The sequence below is a fragment of the Tyto alba genome, unplaced genomic scaffold (assembly GCF_018691265.1).
Source record: "Tyto alba isolate M040663 unplaced genomic scaffold, T.alba_DEE_v4.0 Super-Scaffold_14, whole genome shotgun sequence".
In the NCBI taxonomy this organism is placed as follows: Eukaryota; Metazoa; Chordata; class Aves; order Strigiformes; family Tytonidae; genus Tyto; species Tyto alba.
The window spans coordinates 23,999,036-24,022,631 of NW_024881276.1; the positions used below are offsets into that span (position 1 = coordinate 23,999,036).

The window sequence follows — 23,596 nt, forward strand, 5'->3', positions numbered from 1 at the left end:
TCTAATTTTTTCCTATTGTAAGAGGAAGAGATTAGCATCTTTAAACAAAATCTTGCTTAATCCATTAGATGCCCTTTTGCTCCAGTGGCAAAAGAACTGCTGCTAATAATGAAGAGTAGATATTAGACCACACATAATCTCATCAGTCAGGGCTAGCTTGAGGATGAAAGTCCATGGAGTACATGCTTTACCACTTCAGCACAGACGCTTTATTAGGCATTCTAATGAAGACAACTGATTTAATGAAAAATGCAAACAGAAAAACACTCGATATCCCTTTGTCTTTTCCTGCAAGATTGAGATAAAGTCATGGAAAAGTGTGTGTTAGACACTAGATTTTTTGCACTTTGGAATAGCCATTTAAGTATGTGATACTGGGAAAACCATAAGGGGCTTGGAACATAAAACCTCTTTCTTAAGAGGCCAACACAGATACTTGGAAACAAAACCATGCATTATTAATTATTAGCTAGATAGATAACCAAAGACATATGTATTTTTGCACTAGGTAAGAAACCACCGATTTTGATAACTTAAAAGGTAGTAACTCTTTGCCTCCAAGTTCCCAGTATGGAGAAAACGGTATTTAATTCATTGTCTGAAAAACACAATAAAGCTACAGCAAGACATCATTTGGAATCAATTCCTCCCCCTAAACAACTCCAGATCTTTCCCATAGTAATTCTCTTGCACGTGCCCAGCAAAAATCTCTGTAGAAAGAAGTGGTATACAGCGTGTTCGGGAAGTCAGCTGAACCAAGAGCCTTACAGAGCCGATTCCCAGACAGACAGAAAACTTCTGCGGAGGCCTCCGCAGCTGCTGTGACTTTCCAGTGGCGTCTCTGGGGGAAGGAAGAAAATGGAAGATCTCTTGGGTAACCCGAGCCAAGCCCCACGAGGAATAACGTGTGCGTGCGTGTGCGTTACAACCGCGGCTCAGGCTGTGGACAGGACGCCAACCCCGGCTCCGGAGCGAGGTCTCGCCCTCAGCCTGCTCTCCCACCGGCCGGAGGCCACAAGCTCCGGCAGGAGCGGTGCCTGGGGCTCCCACCTGCTGCCCGCTGACGCCACCCCGCTGGTCTTCGTGCCAACGTGCAAGCCGGCCCCCCGCCTGTTGGCGTTTCCTAGCGGTCTGCAAGGACAGTCAACCTATCACTTGAAAAAACAAAACTAAACAGGCGCTTTAGAGACCTGGCGGGCCACGCGATCGGCCCGCAGGCGGTCAGAGCGTTTCATAGCCAACAGCACGTGAGAATCGACTCAACTCTCCTGCTGGAAAGCTCCCTTTGACCATGTCAAACTTTGAGTTTGCTGGCCAGGCAACTTCTTTGCTACCTTCTGAAAGCTGTCCCTCCCTTTTTTCAACATCACTCAGTACCCAGTTTCAAGCCTCTGCCAGTTGCACGAAGTAGTACGAAAGCCCAGCCAACTTATCAGTACTTGGAGAGAGGCATATTCGAACATGTCTCACGCGGATTTTCACAGCCTTAAAAGTATCTCACAGTCTTATCTCACACGCGGGACATATGCGACAGGGAACAAAATAACTCAGAAGACCGCTTTGCAACAAACCACCCAAGACTGAAGAATTATCAGCCAACAGCATCCACTGGAATCACTCCGTATAACACAGCAATAGAAACTCTCCAACAAGCCTTCAAAATCCCTCAAAACATAGCAATAGAAACTCCCTTGCAAGGGGATCAGTGCCACTCTCTAGCCACCAGTATTTTGAGGCTGCTTACTGATGTGGGGTATAATAAGCATCTAAGATTTTTTTTCTTCATATTCATCATCTCAAGGAAGGTCAACTGCCCCTCACTTTCCCTGAGACAAAAATCTCTGATGTTCCCTAATTATAGCTTTTACTTGCAACAAAGAATAAGCTCCAAGCAGAAATAAAATGCAAGCTGCCGGAAGGTAGCCAGATGCGATGCTGAATATCTCTTATTGAAGGATAAACCAGCATCTTTACCATATCTGTGGTCATCTTTATTTATAACACAACAGCATAGATTACCGCAGGTGGGTTGATTTTTTTTAAATGTGAGTTAAATTATTTCTCAACTACTGTGCATAAACCAAACTCCTCAAATGCTCCTTCTCCCTATTTTGGCATACAATGGCAGAACTTAGTAGGACTGCCAACTGTCCTCCAGACAATATACACTGCTTGATAAAGTTAATTGCGAGTTTTCCAGAGCAAAGAGCTGCCATTTCTTGCAGGTGTTAAACAGATAGCTTCAGAAAGGAAAAGAACACTTTTAATTGGAAAAAAAAAAAATCACACTACACCAATATAGCTCAGATGAGTAACATTCCCAGCCACTAAGCAGAAAGCTCTCATACTCTGGTCCCAGACACTAATCATGTTTTGAATAATATCATTATTACATAATTTTTTATATTTCAGCTATGAAGCTTTAAACTAGTTGCTAGAAAGTATCTTTGCTACCTGCTTTTCTCAGCTGTTTCAGTGCCAGATTGAAAATGGAGCCTACGATTTAGCCACTTTGGCTACAAAAACTGATTAAGCGTAGAGAGTAATTTTTATCCAAGTACAGAAAAAGATATACTTACGCACCTGGCAAAGTCATTAGGGATTTAGCTAAATACCACAGATTTTGGTAGAAAACCTCCTGTAAACTCAATGTCTTTAAATTAGTACATACATTGCTAATGCTTCTTTACTTTAGTGATTTAAGAGATATTTATGAGAGAAGCTATCAAAAACTGAAATTCTGTTTTGCCTTCAAAAAAGTCACACATCTTGTACATTTCTAGAATTGCTGAAACAGTTCAAGAAAAACTGATAGGAAATTCCATTTGAAAAGGCCAACACTTGCAAATAGAATTTGAAGCATGGGATGGGAACACGATCAAAAATGAAGCGCAAATATTTCTCCATGATTATGTATTTTGTTTCTCCAATCCTATGAAGGAAAACTATAGGAAGGTTGGGTGTGTGTGTTGATGACTGTGAGGAACTTGCAGTTAGTTGTAGTCAGGATCATAAAAACCCATTAAACTCATAATAAAATATAAAGCTTTTTTTCTTCAGAACATATAGGCACAGTACAGCCTGGGGTACACACTACTGCTTGTCCTTCAGCACAATTTCCCCCCTCCTCCCCTGCCCTGTGAACTTTAAAAAGCAGTCCAGGACTACGATCTTAGGCGGGCTTGGAATGGATGCACATGCAAGCATTTAAATTAGCCTGTGATTGCTGAAACCTGTTATTTGAAATTTGGTTTAAGGCATGTTTCAGGAGAGGTCTTAACATGGAAGAGAGAAAATTCTGATCTTGCACCTTATACACAGCTAACAGGAGGCGTTTGATTTGCATGGATTACTGAAGCCACTGCAGGCTAATTCATATGCGTTCAATGGCTTCTGCACCCCAGAATTACATCCAGAGGAGGGTCACGATACCAATAAGCACAAAATTAATTTCACACCTCCTAAATTAGAAGGCAAGTCTTATCAGTGTTAGACTGTAAGCTTCTTGGGGCTGAGACGGTCTTGTCTGTCTCTCATGCAGAGCATTAATCATGCTGTGGGTGCTTACGGCTAATAAGATGCATGTAAATCTATTCTGATGTGGTTTTTTGCCACTTCAGACTAGAGAAGAGTCACACACACAGGCTTACTCTTACCTCTCTACCTAATGATACACTAATGTGCCTAATTGAAAAAACAAGTCCTGATAGGAACAGAAAGACTTTGTTTTTGTTTATGCCACCCAGACAGAGTCTGTGGCTATACATTGCAAATAGTTGGCAAAACCTAAACCGCAAGTATGCAGCAGCACTGTGAGTAATAAAGATAATGTTTGTATTTTGTTTTTGAAGAGCCCCAACCAACACACAAAAGCAAGCGTACTGAAACCAAACAATACTCAGATCTTTACAGAAACTTCAGAGAATCTAAATCATGTAATTTAATCACTTTGTTCTTTAACAATCTAAACATCACTTTAAATTTACAAGCAGTAATTCCATAGAAGTTCTCTGAGATAAAATATGGGATGTAGCCATTTGCCCTTTTCTATCTCAACTATTAAAGTTCAAACAAATCAAGCTCTATTACTGAGGGAAAAACAAAAAACACCTTACAAAATTCCCTTGCCTCAAAGGTTGAGAAATTCTGTATTGCTCAGCCAACAGAGAATTCCTCCTTACCCGGAGTCTCGTGAAATGTACGGGTATTTCATAGTTACTGCATTGGGATGACCAATGTCCATATGACTTCGACAACACACCGGTACTTTTGTGAGGAGTGCATGGATAAAAAATGTATTCTACGCTTCTCAAAAAAACCTAGAATTCAAAAGATTTTCCCACTGAAAAAAATGAAAGTAACAGGAAGGGGAGAGATGCTGAGGTAAGACTTCTTCCTAAACTGTATGTTTCCAGTTTGGCTCAGTATTGGATGCTAGATGAAAATGTTATTAGTGAGAAGCAGGTTTTTTATTTAGGGCAATTTAAATAAATTTTATTTATAGATCTACACAGTGTTCTCACTTGCCAAAACTGGTGAGCTTCATGTCACATCAAAAATAACAGCAGGTTTCCTATCTTCCTCTTCATCCATCCTTTGACTTACTGCAGCAGATAATTCTGGAGCCCCTCTGAGAACAGGGGCGTATTCAAGTCTCAGGGACCAGCGCTCTGACTGTGTATATGGGGCTCAGCAGAAGGGGAATTCAGGAGGGGATCCCCTTCCTGCACGCAGAATTTACAGGGTTGGGAGGCAGGGTTACAGCTCCTCCAAAGTAATTCATCAGTTCACTCACTCAGCAGCATATTTTGGACTGCAAGCAGATTGCACTGAAGAGTAACTGCAGGGTGGCAGAGTGGTGTTCGCTACGACCAGTGTGCTAACAGTCACAGCCTGCTAAGCAGGGCTGCATTTTCGCTACCCTGTTAACATGCCCCCAGCAACTCTGTCGAGGCTGAATTCCTTGACCACACACAATCGGAGACACTTTGAGAGTGCCCCAACTGGAGGGCAGATGGGAAGTCAAGGATCCGACTGGATCCTCCCCACAGGGTGCACCAGAGGCAGCCTGGGAAGCTGCACATCATAAACTCTTCCCCCAAAATGGTGACCAAAACTACCAACATGTAACTTAGAAGGCACCGAAGAATAATCCGGTCTATAATACTGCTCTCTTCAACCCCTGTGTGTCACACGAGTCTTCAAAACAGTCAGAATAATTACCCCTGTAAGAAGCTGCCCAACAAAATGTGGGGAGCCTGGCTCAGAGAACTCCCAACCAGACTTCACCTAGAAGAGAGATGTACAGACTTAACCCAAGCCACAGTCAGCCTCCTCCAGCACAGACCCAACATGTTTAGCTTCCCAATCCACGGTCCTTAGCTTCCACAAGCAGCCCAGACCCCTCTGCAAATGCTGCCAACCAAGAATCAAAACCAGAGCTGCCAGGTGACCCAGAACTGCCCATCAGTCAGGCACTTAACCAGGGACAATACTGGCCCACGGTTACCTGCCTGAACAGCCAGCTCTGGATACATCTCCCTGTTTTATACCTTGACTGCTATGACACATGATTATGGCTAAAAATCTGCTCTGGTAGGACCTCTTCACTAGCAAAAGATGACCACAAATGACATCCTGAAGATCTACTCCACGCACATGTGGAAAAGTCTAACATAAATCTTCACTTCCAAACAAAACGCACTCCAGCAATACTAAATCTTCTGGTCTAAGCCAGCTATCTTGTCCTAAGGAAAATCTTCTGGAAATCTGGCTAGGAAGAGCTCGGAAAAAGAGCAGAGATTGCCATATTCTCATGCTACCTGCTCTGCAGTCACCACTGTATGAGAGGCTGGGTTGCTTGGCTCCTTGCTTGCTGGTTTTCTCAGGGAGAGCCTTGGCAAAGACAGCACTAGAAGATAACATCCCTTGTCTGATTATCACCCTCCCACACACAGGAACAATTGTGAGACGCTCCTATGAAAATCCTATCAACCTGTAGCTGGAGAGGAAGGACCAGCACGGGATGTGTGTGCATGTAGGAGAGAGCATGAACAGCAAAGCAGCAACTAAAGACAAAAAAAAAAAAAAGAAGGCTCCAAGAGTAAACTAAAAGGTTTGCAAGGATGACTTCCTTACTTCCATACCCCTAACTCTTCCCTTCTCTTATGCACCCACCCTCTTTTCAAAGGGAGCCATGCCACAACCATCACTGCAAGTAAATTAACAAACCTGAGTAATTCTTTAAGCCACTGGGAACTCTGTACAATCTTTGAAGTGTTTGTCTGGCCAGTACTCCCAAAAGTGACACCTTGGTAACTTCTCATCAAAGCTCCTTAAGCTCCCTGTTTGCTCAACTGCTTGAAGATCTCATTCGCAGATGTCCACTGGGAAAACGCATGCAAACAATCACTAAACCCTTCAAAAGCAGAAAAAGAGCAACCAGTGTATCTTCTTTCCTTCGTGTTAAGGACATCATCGATTCTGTTATTGACCTATCCCTGCCCTCAGTGCCCAAATCACCCTCTTTCACAATGGAAATCCTTCAGTTAAATCCCTCCCAAAGCCAACTCCAGGTGTCACTGCACATGAAGTATCAACGCTTGGTCCTCACCCACGCCGGTGGCCATGAAGGGCATGCTGGCTACAGATTCGAAACCTACACAGAAAGAAAGGTTGCGCATTCAGGCAGACCAAGAGGTCTGTTTCCACCTTCCTGCCCCACGGCAGTTCTCCCGTGACACAGATGCAGCGAAGTCTGGCAAGAATATATATATGCCTCACGCTCAGGAATCTTTTGATTTCCTGCAAGCTCTGACTGTCCTGCATTTAAGTCCAGGACAGCTAACCACTTGCACGCCTGCACAAATCAACATTCTCAGAAGCAGGTTAGATTAAAAATATACTGTAACAAACTTATTTGAAAATATGTCTGCTCAGTCAAGTCTGAAAGACAAGTAGTGCTGGTACATCAAAGTATCCCTGTTCACACAGTAGCTTAAAAATACCTGATGTATTGCTATTTTGCAATACCGTGTCTAGAGCCAATGCGGATCACTCTTACGTCTCAGACACTGAATGGACTGCACATTACTGTGCTCAGAGAAATACTACTTCATTTTTAGATTTCTTTTTTTTAGTCTTACTCAAAGTATGAACAATTACGTTAACTTCTCATCTCAATAAATGATGTAAAACCTCCAGACATATGGTAGCATTTGTATACTTTCAGGCAAGCGGTGATAACTTTCAAATGTTACTTCCCCCCCTCCTCCACTACATGAAACAAATATGCTGGAGCCCATTTAAATCTTAGTGACAAACACATTTAAGAGAGACTAATTTCAGTTAAAGTTTCCAAATGTCAGATGCACGTGTTAAAGAATTATATTAAAAAATAAAGAGCAGATGAATCATCATTTTCATCATTGGTTGATAAAGTGTCTATATTTTTTCCAATAAGGATTAAACAACTTTACGAGACAATGCTTGTGCTTAAATTAGCAAGGAATAAACAAATGTCAGCTCATACTTATAGGGACATATGACAAGTATCGTTCATACTAACTCAGCAGCTACAAGATAAGAGGACTGCTGCTTCCTCATTCAGTTTTACAAGTATCAATCCACAACACCTTCACTTTTCTCCTTCTACTTTAGGATCCATAGCAGGACTCAGCTTTGAGTAAGGTAACAGTTACAAAATGGCTGAAGATTAAGGATAAGATTTTTCAGAATCTTCAGAATCAGCAAATCTCAAAATCAGAATCTCAAAATGAAGGTGTGGTATCACACATACTGAGGTACTTTTAATTAGGAGGAGAAGCCATCTCTTACGACTTTGTCTGTTGTTTTCCTTGGAAAAACAAAGCTGCATTCCCCCAGCAGCTTTTTACATTTACCAGATTCTTTCCTGTTTTTGAGAAATGCGTCTGTCCTCCCCAAAAGCACATAGCAGAGTCATACTGGAAAGGTTCAGGCATCTTCTCTGATTGAATGTTATACTGTCATCCATTATTACTCAAGGCCGGTCATAATGTGCATTAACATTTATAAAGTTGGAATCTATTCAGCCTGTCCACCCAGTAGCTGACTAACTGGACATTATTACTTGAGGAATAAGCCTGATAAAAAGGGAAAACAGAATAACCTGAGTACTGTAACCCACTCTATGGCTGTATTTTCTCAAACCTAAGCAGCACTTACGCTGAATAATTTGACAAGTATTTCATCTAAAACAGCTTCTAAGCCTTTTTACAGAACAAAAAGAGTGAAGAATAGGCAATTAATATTATTTTGCACTTTGGCAACTGAAAGGAGAACTTTAGGCAAATGTTTTCTACTAGTTAGAGGCAAATTCCTGTTATTCCTTTAAAATAAAAAAAAATGCTGTGTGCTTCAGGGGGAAACAGGCACCAGTAACAACAAGCTGTTCACCACTTTTGAGCCAAATGCTTGCAAAAATACTGAAGACGGAGTACGTTCAGAACTGCAACAAGACAGCAGAAGAGCTAAGAAAATCAAAAGGGAACGAAACACATCTTTCTCCACCTTGGCCGAGACTAAAGAGAACCATTCTTACCCCAAGATGTTACTTACAGGGCTCCGCTTCCAGAAAGTAGTTTTACATAAATTTGTATGAAGTTAATGGGAAACCAAAAGCATCTGACCGAAGAAAAGCTCCACTCCTGCATGGGAGCTGGGTGGGGAGTGGCGGGTCCATGCGGAGAACCTTTAGATTTTGCCCAGAATTATTCCTATTTTCGCAGCGTGGCGAGCTGCGCACTTGGAGCCCGCCTGCGAGCCGCCTCCCGCCGCGCTCGGCGCGAACACCCGAGGAGCGCCGCGGGCTGTATCTTTAAAAGGTGTCCGAGGAAAAGCAGATGAAACGCTGCAATCCCCACCCACCGCCGTGTCACCGCCGCCGCCGCCTCCCACGCGCCCCACGCGCCCCGCCAGCCGCCCCTCCCCGTCCCACCGACCCGCCGCGAGGGGCGTGGGGGCTGCCCCGCGGGACGCGGCCCCACCCGCGGGCCCCCACGCCGGGGCTGCCCCGCCGGCTGGGGGCGGGCGGGGGCAGCGTGGAAATTCCCCGCCCGTGGGTTTGGTGCGCGGCGAGGGCCTGCGTTAAAAGCTTGTCCCGAAACAGACCAAACCCACCAAAACCCGCAACAGCCACCACCCCCAACCAGTAAATTCCCGTGTTAACTTGCTGGGCTAAACTCTTTTTCCAGCAGGATAGTTTTTTGTTGTGTTTTGGGGTTTTGTTTGTTTTTTGCTTTTTGTTGTTGGTGTTTGTTTTTTTTTTTTTTTTGGGGGGGGGGGGGGTAGGGAATTCCCCCCCTCTGTTCTCAGGAAACATTTACATCGGTATCTACAAAGCGTTTTTCACAACCTCTCATCAGTCTCTGAAAAATGCTTTGCCTTCAATTAAGGAGAATATTCAGCTTTAGCACATAACGTGCGTCCCTTATGGGACAACGGTTTCCACAACAAGTACCCACAGTGCAAAATGTTCAGCGAAAAAGCTTTAACTCTACGACTCATTTTTCTTCAAAGGAAGAGGAATTTCGGGAGAGGATGAACAGGCTGGGCTATGGGGAAGTCTCCTTCATTACATCATCAGGGTTCACACAAGAGCACTCAATAAAGAATTCATCCTATAGGAGAACTTTTACATTTTGTGAACCACTGAAATTAATTTCTTCAATATTCTCTGGAAAAATACACCATCCTATAAATTTTTCATATGGAGTAGTCAGTAAGAGATCCCATGTAGCCACTGCTCAGAACCAACCGTACAGTTTGAGCATGCATGGATTAAAATCCAATTAAAACCGTAATTGCCCATTTGCAAGATTTATTGCAACACTTCAGATCTGGCCTCTCCTCATGAGCAAACTTCTTGCAGGTTTAGAGAGAACAAGACTGTATACCCCACTCCAAAGAGCAGCAATTGCTACCCAGTAGCTCCTGAGCCATCAGCAGTCTTACTTGGAAAAGAGCAATGCATTTGTATTACAAATGAAACGTGTAATTTAGAGGATTAAAACTTTTCTATCATGCAGTGCACACTCAGATATTTAATAATTACGTAAGTGAGGAGAAAACATTTGGAAAAGTGGGTCTTGAGCTTCCATTACTATGACAGAAGAGAAGATGTGCAATAAAGACAGGCCTCTATTTTTAAGGAAAAAAAAATTCCTTAGGAAAACAACATCTTGAGCAGTGGTACTCCACAGTAAAAGCTATATTAACTTGTCATAATATGTGGCTTCTGTTGGTATAAATTTTGAATAACAAACTAAGTAAGAGCTTCAAAACCTACAGCAGTACTGAAGAGCTTGGAATACAGCCCTTGGGAAAGCACCCCCAGTGTGGATTTTCTGATTCATCTTGTAAAGATGTAGATGATTGCCAACCTCAGGTGCAGGTCACTATTTTGAGGCTTACCCGTATTCTCCTCTTATAAATGACAAATTGTAACACTATTTTTAAAAAAGCACACACACAAATAAAATCCTCAAGAAGATGGTTCACTGTAAAGCTAGCTATGATCTGAATGAACAGGGGGAAAAAAAAAAAAAAAAAAAACCAACCAACCAACCAACCAAACAAACAAAAAAAAAAAAAAAAAAAACCAAAAAAAAACCCAACAGATCCAGTTTGCTTCATTTAAATTGCAGCATTTTTTTTTTTCATTTCAGTCTTATTTTACTTCCCGTGAGCCAGTACCAAGCCCTGCTTTTGCTGAAGAATTTTGCACATCATTAGCATCACTTACTAACTCTTTTCATACTTCCTTGTCTTTAGTAATTTTATAATATGGGACATTTATGATGCTTGTTATGGCACCTTCTGTGTTCAGGCTCAGAAAAATCCATCTCATCGGCTTCCGCACAGTGCAGACTGCTATTGCTGGTCAAAGTGGTACATGTGGTGGCAGAGGGGGGATGGCAAACTGCCAGTGACAAGTCCCATGCAAGCAGTTCCCTCCATCTAGCTCTTGCATTTTAGAGAGTATCCACTTTATTCTTAGGATGCTCCAACAGTACAGAGGCATTTTAACATCAAACACAACAGTTTCTTGCTTATTCCTTCCCCATGGTGAACTCACTGGATATTCAGTCCATGTAACTGAGGTTTAGAGCATGTGCTGCAATGACAGCTTTCAATTGAAATATAAGTATGTTGTGGCAGGACTTTCACTTCTGAATAATCATTCATCAGAAAGAGTGATGAAGTGTCAGAGCTCATGACTATTTTAGAAGCTTATTACTTCTATCAACTCATATAGTCGTAAGAGAAATTTTTTTTTTCTTCTCAGCTGCTAAGAGGGAAAGCCAAACTGATTTGGGAAATAGCTCACATATATTGATGTTAAATACTAAAATGAAACACCTGATTTAGGAAGCTTTAGGTATTTCTAACATTTTGCTATAGTCCAACAGATTCTGGGAAGTTTACAAACAGCATTTCCCAGCCATATTAAAATTATTCTGCTGTTACGCTTTTGCATCAGGACTAAATTTGGTTTGCTAACAGTAATGTCACATTTCAGCAAATATAGAGACTTCTTAAGAGTCTTCTCTCATTGTTTTGGAAAAATACTGGCTTTTATTGAGGCGGATTTTTTTTCTAAGTATGACTTTGCGCACAATCAATCCCCACTTGCAGTATATTATATCATGTAATCTGCACTAATACAGAAAACATGCATAAAATACCGGGGAAAAGTGAGAAGCTAGAGGAATATTGAACTTGCCAGAGCTGCTGCCTCTAACCGCCTCCTTTTTGAAATTTCGGGGGGTGGCGGGGAGGGAATTAAAAAAAAAAAAAAAAAAAAGGGGGGGGGGGGGGGATGGTCCTGAAGGCCAGCACATGACTCGCCAGTTGTAAAGCCACCAACGCCGGGACGGGAAGCTGCCGGCTCGGGGCGGGGGGCGAGGCCGAGCCCGGGGCGGAGCGGGGGCGCGGAGGGGCGCGGAGGGGCGCGGAGGGGCGCGGAGGGGCGCGGAGGGGCGCGGTGCAGTACCGCCGACCCTCCGCCGGGTGGCGAAGCCCCGGCCCCGCCTCAAGCCCCGGGGTCGGGCGAGCGCTGCGGGAGCCTCGGGGCCATTAGGGAAAGCCAATAATTGCCCTACTCAGTTTGCTGTAATAACAGCGACTTAAAGCAGTAAGCCTTCGGCCTACTTTAAAATTAAAACGGCGCAATAAACTATCCAGTAATACGTCTAAGAGGATCTTAAAGACACAAGAAGGATTTTGCCTGGCGATAGTAAAAATTCACGAGGTTATTTGAGTTTTAGTATGCAACTGAAGCCTTAAGAGATTCATGTGAATAATACCAAAAAGGTCTAAGCTTCTTAGTTCCTCAGAAGTGGAAAATCCTATTCCAGATTTCTGGTGTCTGGGCTCATAAGTCTGCTCATAACTAGGAAAGAAGAGTTTTGGTTTTAAACAACTAAAATGCTGTCTGACTGAAATAGGAGTGGCATATAACACAAGTAATGACTGTTTTGCTGTCAAATTAAACCCTGAAATACATGTATCGAGATCTTACTAAAATGAGTAACAGCAGGGTCTGTCCTTTATCTAGTAACAAAAAAGAAAACAAACAAATGAACAATCTGTGGTCTTCACTCTCCAAAGTTAATAAAAACAAACTATGAGAAAATGTATAGTAAACCACTTCGTTATAATAAATAGGCCATTAAAATAACGTGATTCAGCTATTCTTCCTTGAGATTATTCCTGATGTTCTTAAACTGATTTATGAAAGTGTCTCTGAATTTAAAGGTGTTAAGAGCTCATGTTCTTGCAAGTTTACTCAGTACAGCTGTTGAACTCTTAATTCTTCCACTTCTCTAAGGAAAATTGAATACTGCAGATGTTCTCCTTTATAATGCCATATACACAGAATCAGCTCCTTATTTGCAGGCAAGTTTTGTTGTTTTTTTTTTTTCCGACTTAGCTTCAAGGCAATCATGATCATTAGGCAATGCCAGGGTTAAATAAACATGACCTAAAGTGATCACAAGTCAGAAGTTATTTGAAAGAGATATTCTCACATCAATAAGTGGATAACTAGGAACTGCACGTGAAATATTTCAAACCAACCCCCCTCTTCAGATGCAAAGATATTAAAAACACAAACAAAAAGGCAGAAATATACCTGAAATTAAAATATCTCCTACTTTGAGACATATTTGAACTTGCCAGGAGTTTAAAAGATGCTAGTGCTCATAGACAACCAATAAATTAAAGAAAACCCTGTAGATGAAATAAAAAAAAAAACAACCAACCCACACACAGCAACAACAAAAAAAGAATAGATAAAAATGAAGAAAAGAAATCAATACTCTCTGGAAGAGTTTTCTGTTTACGCATTCCCTTTTTCCACGTCCGAGCCTCCCTCGCACCACAGCAGCGCCCGTATGTACGGACACGAGCTGCCGCGCGTGCACCGACAGCACTTCTCCACGCACAGCCCCGGCAAGCCCACCCGCCAGGAATTCCCCCAAGGACAACTGCAAGAAACTTAAGAAGACTTGCATCCGTTCATAAAAGATCACTTTCCTTAAGATGAAGCCAATGGGGAATGGCTTACAGCAACTTGGGGTGCTTTCAGAATTGATACCTAGTTTCTCCAGAGCCCCAAGGCTACACAATTCCCGATTCTCACTGAGAAGGGGAACACTGAAGAGCAAGTGCTTTACTGTTGGCCCTCATGGCAGGTAGATCTGTCTCTTCAGAGCAATCTCTGCTAACCAGAGTCATTATTGCCTGACACTGTTTCACTTCACTAATCTTTCCTCACCTCATGAAATGCTTATCCCATAAAAAGGGAAAAATATGTCTTAAAATCCTTTAGTAGAGAACTATTGCCAAAGAGTATTGGAAACCTAAGAATGCTCCCTGTGCCATGATCTAATAAGAACGCCAACTTCACAGCTCTTGTCCCTTGCAGTAAATGCACTGTTAGGACTCTGAACATCTTTGACGCTTCCCATGCTTCTTGCAGTTATCCTCCCAGTCTGTCACTTGAAGCTGGGTGTTTCCTCAGGCTTGCGTGTGATAAAGGTCCACTGATGTCAACAGAAACAGTCCTCCACTTATCCTGCTACCCCATTCCAGGGTCTCCTTCCCCCCAGTTAAATCTCAGTACATCTGAGCATCTCAGCATCAGCTGTTGTTATAGGACAATACTAACATCCCACAGCCAGTCTGTCATGAGTAGAAACATTTTTAAGAATGAGAAAAGAGAAACATCACAAAATTAAAAGTAATAGGAAAGTCGCGCATCTTTATCCCTCTTCTTGTGCACAGCATCAGCATCTTATGAAATACTGCATATACTGATAGGAAAAAGCACGTCTCAAATAGCTTTTATTTAAATGCTGCAAAATAAGACAGGAATAAGGTTACCAGTAAAATACGGAAAACTGTATGACAGCTTTTCAAAATAAAGTTGTCTTCAACGCTAGAGCTCAAGGAGTTTTTCAGAGCTACAGGTGGGAGCTGGGAACAGTTGTCCTTTTCATCTTAAAAATTCTTGAATGTATCTTTTAATACGAATCATTCAAAATTTCAGAGAGTATCTGAGATCTTTCAGTAAAGTGAAGCAATGGTGAGGAAGAACACATTACATAGTTATGTTTAAAAAGCAAGGAGTGTGGCACAGTAGCCATGCATACAACAAGCTGAAAGCCACTTTCATCTATCACACTCACTAGTTATTTTTATTTTGTAATTTTTCACATTTAATAAGTGTACCTAATTCTAGTTTTCTGTTTTGTTTACTAAGACATTATATAATAAGGAATTAGGGAGCCAGAGCCCTTTGAAGTACCCTCAGCATGAGAAGACTCTTTTACCAGGTCCTTAGATACAAACAATGAAAGAAAAGATGCATGAAACCAAGAGCGCTCGAACAGTCCTCCTCCCCAGTTATCTGTTGAGCCTCTGCTATGTATGTTTTGGGTTACGGACAAGCAGAGTTGTAACTGCTTCAGTTTTTGCACATCTCTGGGTTTTTTGAAGACATATTAACTACCATCACATAGAAAAGCAGCTACCCAAGTCTGAACAGAGTTTTTATCCTGAACTGTTGTACTGGTCCTTTAACTTTTTATGACTCATAGTTTAAGTATTTGGGAATTCCCCTCTAAATATGAGTTTGACACACTTGCATTATGGAAAGTTATTTTATTCAAAAAGTAACAGAATGCAACAATCATGCAATACCCAGGACTATATTTAGCAACACACAATTGGTCTTTTTTTTTCTAATAAAGCTTCTAATTAAAGACAGATTTAAAAAAAAACAAAACAAAACAAAAAAAAAACACAACCCAAAACAAAACAAAAATGCGAGAATAAGACAATAGCAAAAGTAGCAACATTGAAAGCGACAATTGCTGTGTTACACACTCAAGCAAGTCAGGAATATCTATATTTTTTTAAACTATTCAAACAATGTTAGGGCTGTTTACATCCCCCCCCTCCCTCCACAGACCCCCCAGTTGCATGTAAGAGCATACAGCTTCTCTCTTACCTGTATGCTGAAATCCCTTCTTGGTGGGCTGACTAGTCATCAGCGATCACCTGACTAAAGCCTGGAAAAAAAATAAAATAAAATCAGCTGACCACCCTTGCTCGCTGGCTTCCAGCTTAAATACTCCCCTCCATAGCACTTTGTCATGTGAGGCAGGACAGAACCAGCTGTCATTGCTTCAGAAAAAGGGAAATGGGCCCCTCTGTTTCCACCTCCTTCCTTCCTCCTCTCTCACTCTTTCCTATCTGTCCCTGCCTCCAACCTCCTCCCTTTCTCATTCTTCCACTCTGCTCATTCACTGCCCGCCTGGCCGGGGTCTCCCAGGGGAAGCCGCATTCCACAACGTACAAGCATTTCCCCTGCATCTCGAGGTTTCTCAACAAGCTGCCTACACACTTCTACTGAAAAAAAAAAAAAAAAAAAAAAAAATCAGAGAGAAACAGAGAAAAGGCACCACATTCCACAACCCTCAGTCAGCCCTGGCAGACTACGAGGCATTTTCAGTCACACAGCACAAAATGCATTAGTCAGAGCTGAAAGACCACACACTTTGTACCACTACCATGCTAACAGAGAATGGTCTGAGCAGAGCTACAGGAAAAAGGAAAGGAGGGGTTCCTATCAGTGCTTCCATTTTACGTGGGGCAACCACCTAAATACATGAAAAATTCGCAGGAAAAGGCCCGAAGTTGACATTCCCAGCAGAAACAATGTGAATGTGGGCAGCGGGGAAAGCTCACCGCTCACGGAGCGTGACCTTTGCCAAAAGGACTCCCCCTGCAGCAGAATGAGTTATTCCAAAGACTGCAAGACATTATCTAAATCAGAACTTCTATCTCCCCAATGGTTTGTTCGTAGGAAATACAAGCCTAGAAAAAGTGAAAGTAATACTGCATGATTCAGATTCCCCGAAACCACATATACTTTCAATTCAGACTTTTCTCTTCTTCAGTGCTCCCTATAGTTCTGCAACTATATCCATCTGTGGAGTTTTCTTTCCTCTACTTACGCAGTTTCGACCCTCCGTGTATGCGAAGAATCTGATCAGCAGGGAATGAGAAGAGAGCTCAGCATAAAAACCCCTCGGTCCTAATCCAAATGACCTAATCGCTCATCTATCTGCCCACTGCTTCCGTCCCCCACGCGCACTTATCTATTGCTTGAAGGCATTTTAGGAGTACATATATGGCTTAGGAGAAAACACCCCTTTTTAAATCACATCCGAGAGAGCGAGCGTGCTGTACTGGAGCACATGCTTCTGTCCACTGAGACCAGTACCACGGAGTCCCCAGCCCTGAATTCCCTGCTCTGCACGGGGACCGTCCCGAATGCACCCTGCAAGGCTCAGGGGCTTAAATCAGCGTCAGAAAAGTGTAGGGAGGCGGTGGGGGGGGGGGGGGGGGAGGAGAGGGAGGAGAACCCTTAACTGTCTGCACTGGAATTTCTCTTCAGGAAAGTCCATGCTTTAATGAAAGACTGATACTAGATACCACAAAGAAACTTTTATTTCTGTACGCACATGACTCAGATACATTTTCTGTGTGGGTTATGTGGTTATGTTATGTTTCATCTTAAAAAACTGCATCAAAGAGACCTTTAAACATTAGTTTTAAGAAAAACTTGGTGTGTTTATGGACAATGAGTGTTTTTAAGCCGTCTTTTATTGCACAATGCTATACAGAGCAGAAACACTAATGTCTGTTTTCATTATAATTTGCATCTAATACAAAACACAATAATCTGTAAAAATATTTATTTTAAATTATTTCCCTAAATAGTTCCCAGAAAAGTAAACAAACTGAACCCTTCAGCAAAACAGACCCTCTTAGTTATAATTGTTATTCTTCCCCTTTTCTCATTTTCTTGATCGTGAAAATACATTTACGCACTATGTTATTGACTTAGATGCATTAGTTTATAAAACAAATGGTAGCTGCTGCTGTGCGGTATTTCAGCAGAGGAAGGCTATCCAGAACTGCCTCAGAGACTGAACACTGTCGCCATTATAACAAAAGCATTAAAATGAATAATTCATGAGCAGAGGAAGTACCCTACCATTAAAAGGCACCGACTATTTCATGAGTTGTCCAAAAGCTACCCCTTTTACTGCCCAGTTCCTCTAACTACTTCATTATTCTTAATTTTTTTTTTTCTAAAATGGCATGCAGTAGTAATTAGCAGAAACACTTGGACCAGTTTTAGGAGATTTTCCTGAGGAATAAGAAATGAAAGCTGAAAAGTAAACCAGGGAGAAAAACACAAAAAAACCCCCAAACAACCAAACAACCAAAAAAAACCCAAACCAAAACAAAAAAACCAAACAACCCACATTTATGTTTGATGATGGATATATTAAGGAAATAGGACTCCAAAATTCAAGAGGCTTTTCAAAATTGCACTTTCCAATCTGACCGGTGCCTTTATCTGGTAGCTCCATTTTCAGGTTCCCAAAGCATCATGACAATGCTCAGGAAATAAAAGGCCTCATTGGCAAGTACTTGCAGAAGTTTTATCCTGTTTACAGGTGCAGAACATAAGGCCTCAAGAAGACTAAATTATTTTCTCCAGGTCATACAGGAAGGCTTGGAGCCTGAGGCAAGAACAGAGCTTCATCCCCTGGTTACCAGTCCTGTGCCCAACAAAAACACCTCCTTGCTTTATACTAGCAAGCATCACAAGGTTCAATAGTGCTGCAAGTTTTAACCTAATAAAATGAACTGTGCTGCACAGGTACTTTCTTCAGGGGTAAGGAAACTATGTGATCCACTAACCCAACTTTATACCAGCATAATTTACAAACTTGGGTTTTGAATAAATTTTTCAAGGAATTCGGCTTAGAATAGCAAAGTACATCTGTTCATGTTTCACTACTGCAGGAAAAGCATATACTCTGCCTGGAAAGAGATTTATTTAGAGTATACATTTTCAAACTTTTCAAGACATTAAAAATTGGTACACTAACATCGATAAACTTCTCAGATTTCATTTAAACCAACATCTACTTCTTAAGACAGCAAAATTCAAGAAATTGTACCTCTAAGTCATTTCGCCAAAGGGACAGCATTCCGTAATGTTAAGCAAAAGCCATTCTAAATATCTTTACATACATGGGTCACTTTTAGGTGTTCTACTCTCTTGCGCTATTGGGATGAACTCAAATGCAATTCTTATTCCAAGGCTCTCACTGCAGCAAGTTCACTGATTATGCAGTAGCAAGCCTATTAATCCTGAGATACAAAAACATGTCCCCAGGGTAGCACATTATAGATGAAACGATAACATTAGGTGTAATTTTGCAAGACCAGACACTGTCACTGGTCAACTTACTGATGCTCCTGGGATTTTTATTTTTAAACTAGTCAGCTTGTTTGCAGAAACTTGGTGGCCACTTTTCTGATTGTGGCCTTCAAACTTCTAATTCTCAGAAGAACATTTTTTGATTCCAATAGCATCTATCTGAGAAGGACGCTCTCCTGGCATTAGATGGATGACTTTTGTTCTGCCTAAAATTTGCCCTTCAATCAACTCAGAGCTGCTCCCACAACGCGTCCTTACAGGAATAAGGAAATGCTCTTTAGCAACTAGAACAATCTGTACGGTTATACATATTCTTAGTTTGCAGTCCCCAAGGAACCGTGAGGAGAACTGAACTACAAAACAAATATAAAACCCCCCACATTTGGCTGTTAGATATAATTAATACAGCCCAGCTCACAGCAAGCAAGTTTACTGTAACTAATAGACTATTTCAGCACAAATGGCCATTAATGGTTTGATAACTTGTGGCAGGAAGAAAGAGGAGGAAAAACCACACAATACTTGCAAAAACTCTTCCAAAGTTGGCATGAGAGTTCACTTTTTAAAAATTGCACCTAAAAAAGCAGTTAAAGAAAGAAGAAACATTACGAACACTTCAAGTTTATCTTCTTCAAAATATCTATCTTGAATCAATGTTACAGGAGAAATTCTCTGTTGATATAAACCAACATGAGTATGCTCACCAATCTATCAACCTCCACCAGGACATCTAGACTACCGAGTCACTACCTAAACGTAAGTTCTGGAGAATAAATAGCATCAAATACATTATTTCAGAGAAAACAGTATCAGAAGAGAAAGATTACCATTACTTCTACCTGGAGGTAGATTCTTTAAAAAATAAAATAAAATAAAATAAAAAGAAAAGAAAGTCTTAATGTCTATAAACGAGACAAAATTTCCAAGTGCAGGGAACTTAATCTGCATTTTTCTACTTAGACAAGCAAGGGAATCTGGATGGGAAGAGAAAGGAGTAGCACTGTAACAAAGGAGACTTTAGTACAGTAATAACGATCAGATTGGTACATTGTTCAGTATGCATGACTGTCTCGAAACTACATTTTGGCCCTAAGCAGGAATGAATGGAATTATATATAAATACACATCAAAGTACTGGTAAGATAACAATCAAGGGCAAAAGAAAAAAATAAAGAAATGAGACGGAAAATAAGTCTCATAACTATCCAAGAACTATCCATCTGAGTATGCCAGAAGTCTGCTCAGACAATGTATACAAATTTTTATCTAGGAGCTTAGATATGTTTAGAGAGTTTTGATTTTGTTTCACCTCCAGTGATAGCTGTTTTCTAAGAGTCTACGAATTGAGTAGACATTCCACAGAGCAGTGGTGTTCTGCCATATTAGCTGTTGTTTACTTGTATCAGCAAGCATCAGTCATGCAGACTGTGCAATGCAACACAAATACAGGAACTATTCACAGACCTTTCAGTACTAGAGGAACAGTAGAACTAGTAACTATGGCTTTTAAAAGAAGTAATAACTTTTATATATTAATATAAATTAATGTTATAAATTAAACCTAACTTTTAGAAGATATATTGAGGGCTAAATAAACAGAGGCAGACATAACAGTAGTGAAGGGCAGCAGAATGGTAATTTTCACCTTCTTTATTGTTAAAGAAATACGGCAGGAGGAGGCATCTCACCACAACTACAAGATCACAGAATGCTTGAGGTTGGAAGGGACCTCTGGAAGTCATCTGGTCCAACTCCCCAGCTCAAGCAGGACCACCTAGAGTCTGTTTCCGAGAACCATCTCCAGGCAGCTTTTGAATATCTCCAAGGATGGAGACTCTACCACCTCTTTGGACAACCTATGTCAGGGCTCAGTCACTCTCACAGTGAAAAAATGATTCCTAATGTTCATATGGAGCCTTCTGTGTTTCAGCTTGAGCCCACTGATTCCGGTCTTGTCACTGCTGAGAAGAGCCTGGCTCTGTCCTCTTTGCAATGTCCCTTCAGGTATTTGAATGCATTGATGAAATCCCCCCCAAGCCTTCTCCAGGCTGTGTAGTCCCAGCTGTCTCAGTCTTTGTTCACAGGGGACATGCCCCAGTCCCTTCATCATTTTAGTGGCCCTTCACTTGACTCTCTCCAGTGTGTCCATGTCTCGTACTGGGGAGCCCAGAGCTGGACCCAGCACTCCAGGTGCGGCCTCACCAGTGCTGAGCAGAGGAGAAGGATCACCTCCTTCAGCCTGTTGGCAGCACTCCTGATAATGTAGCCCGGGATACCATCAGCCTTTTTCAAGGCAAGGGCATGCTGCTGGCTCATGTTCAAGTTGGTGTCCACCCGGCCCTTTTCTGCAAAGCTGCTTTCCTGCCAGGTGACCCCCAGCACATACTGGCACATGGTGTTGTTCCTCCCCAGGTGCAGGGCTTTGCACTTGCCCATGTAGGTCCTTCAGGTGCACACATCTTTCAAGAAGTTATGAAAAGTTGCATACTTTGACTGAGGTACACACTGTTTTCATTAACAGCATTGTTTCTTACTTTCAACTACAGGCTGCACTTTATGAAAGAGGTTTTACGTTCCTTCCCTCCTTGACAAGGAATCCCTTAGGCTCATTACTCTCTCCTTCTCTTTATCAAATACTAGAGTTATTCCTTGGAGTAGAAGAGTTAAGATTTTAGTGAGAGTTCATTTTTGTTACTTTGACATTTTCTGCCTCTTACATTTTTATGGTTTTTCAGCATTTTGGGAGAGTGGGCTTAGAATAGATAACTTAGAGGGAAAAAAAAAAAAAGTAAAACATTTACATAATTAACAGTAGTAAAGTTGTTCAGGTATTTGTATATAGGATGTTCTCGTGGTGCTTTCAAACAGAAGGGAAGCAGCAAGAACACTCTCTGAATTTGACTGATGAACTATTAGCATCCCCTTTCAGTCTCTGAAGTGTCAAACTGTCATAGGAAGCTAAGGAGAGTAGAAAATGTTTTCTTTTGGGTCTCATTATCAAACAATCTCCTGCCAAATGGGTTAGCTAGTTACAAAACAAACAACTTCACTGATACAAATACAGTAACAACAAATTCTCTTCAGATGTTACGGCTGCGATTCAGTTCCTCCAGTCCAGGTCTCTGGTGCCATGTCTCCCCCGACCTCCTGCGGCCCGTCCTCCAAACTCCAAAGGGCTCAAGATCTGCACCAGACCTCCACACCCCATGCAAAGCCTGGGACACGCTGCAGCACTAGTCAGTAATGTGTAGGCAACTGAAACCCACCCTAAGCACCCCAAATGTCAATGTGACTCTTTTTCATGAACATAGTTGAATAGGTTGGGCAAGATGCGTGTGTGGAGTGACACTTGGTCCTCCGTGCTGTTAATCAACAACAAAAAAGTCCAGAGAAGACAGAAATTGAGAGCGATAGGGAAGAAGCATCAGTTGAGTCAAGGTTTGTGCTCTGATTTGCAACCATCTTCCTCCTTAATTCAGTAATCCTTATCTTCATAAAAGACAACAAAAATCTCTTTATTCACACAAGTGTATACATTGTCTGTCCCAAAGCAAGAGCAACTATGTTCAGCGATAAACCAGGAACTGCTTATAGCTCAACAAGGAACAGAGGCAAATCTAGGCCATCTTATTGCTACATAAAAAGGGAAACAAACTAGGAGACGTACTGTCTTTTCCTACAGCACGAAGTTCACCGAAAGCCCTTCAGATACTGGCAGCACAAGGAAATCAGCCAAAACATAACAGGGTCCCACACCTATGCCTCATACCACCAATGAAATTTTATAGAATCTGTCACACAAAAATAATTACACTGCTAGAGCTGGGATTTTCTTCACATCTTTTCCAGAGCCTTCCATATTTTCAATTCCTGTTTTATACTCTGAAATATTTACAGACCCATGATCTTTCTATTTTTTTTTTTTTTTAAAAAAAAAAAAAAAAAAAGGAAAGGTATCTACAAATGTTCATCTTTATTATCAACACACTTTTTAAAACTATGAAAAGCGTCTCCAGACTAACACATCTATGGAACAGACGAACTCAATCACTTGGTTCAGAGAGGTGCAGGATTATTGTAGCTCTCAGGGACTAGCAGCAGTGCAAGTATATGGGCATGTATTCTGCTGCCTCATCAGAAAGGCCAATCGAGGAACACAGTACCAGTGATTACTCTTATTTCTCTTACAGCGTTATGATGGCATGATATAGTTTCAGGCTTTTGGTGTTGTGATTTTCTGTTTATATATACAATACTAATTTTGTGGTTGTGGCACGAATGAGTATCCTTGAAGCCTCCTTTTGGGGCTAATGGCTATTATGTGACATGCCTGTGAATAATCTTATTCTGCTGTACATAAGCACACAGCCAGGAGGACTAAAATCTCTCTCTTATACCTGGACTGTTCCTATGCAGGTGAATATTTGTTCCATGTGTACAAAAAAGAGAATAATATTTGTCATGCATTTGTCTGTAGGAACATCTGCTCAGTATTTTTCAGCATACTAGTATCTTGTTATGAAATCTCAAGCAATGATTATCCTTAAAATGAACGGTCCTGCAGTGGTTCCCAGAAGAAAAGAAGGTAGATTTCAGGGGCTCCCTATCTATTGTTCTTGTTCAGTATTATATCACAAGGATTATTCAGAACATCAAAAACTTAGCAGTATAAACATAGACTGATGACGAGTAATCAAGCATCCTAGTCTCTGGACATGTAAGATCAAGATGCCTTATAGCTTT

At 41.5% G+C, this 23,596-nt stretch overlaps 1 long non-coding RNA gene across 2 annotated transcripts in view; it reads right to left on the reverse strand.

Moving 5' to 3' along the window:
* The window catches only part of LOC116961959, an 88,790-nt gene that overhangs the window by 35,494 nt on the left and 29,700 nt on the right, over positions 1-23,596 (reverse strand). For both annotated transcript variants that reach the window (XR_006164974.1, XR_006164973.1), the window contains exon 3: positions 15,557-15,617. This is a non-coding gene — a long non-coding RNA (uncharacterized LOC116961959). The remainder of the gene's footprint in view (positions 1-15,556; positions 15,618-23,596) is intronic.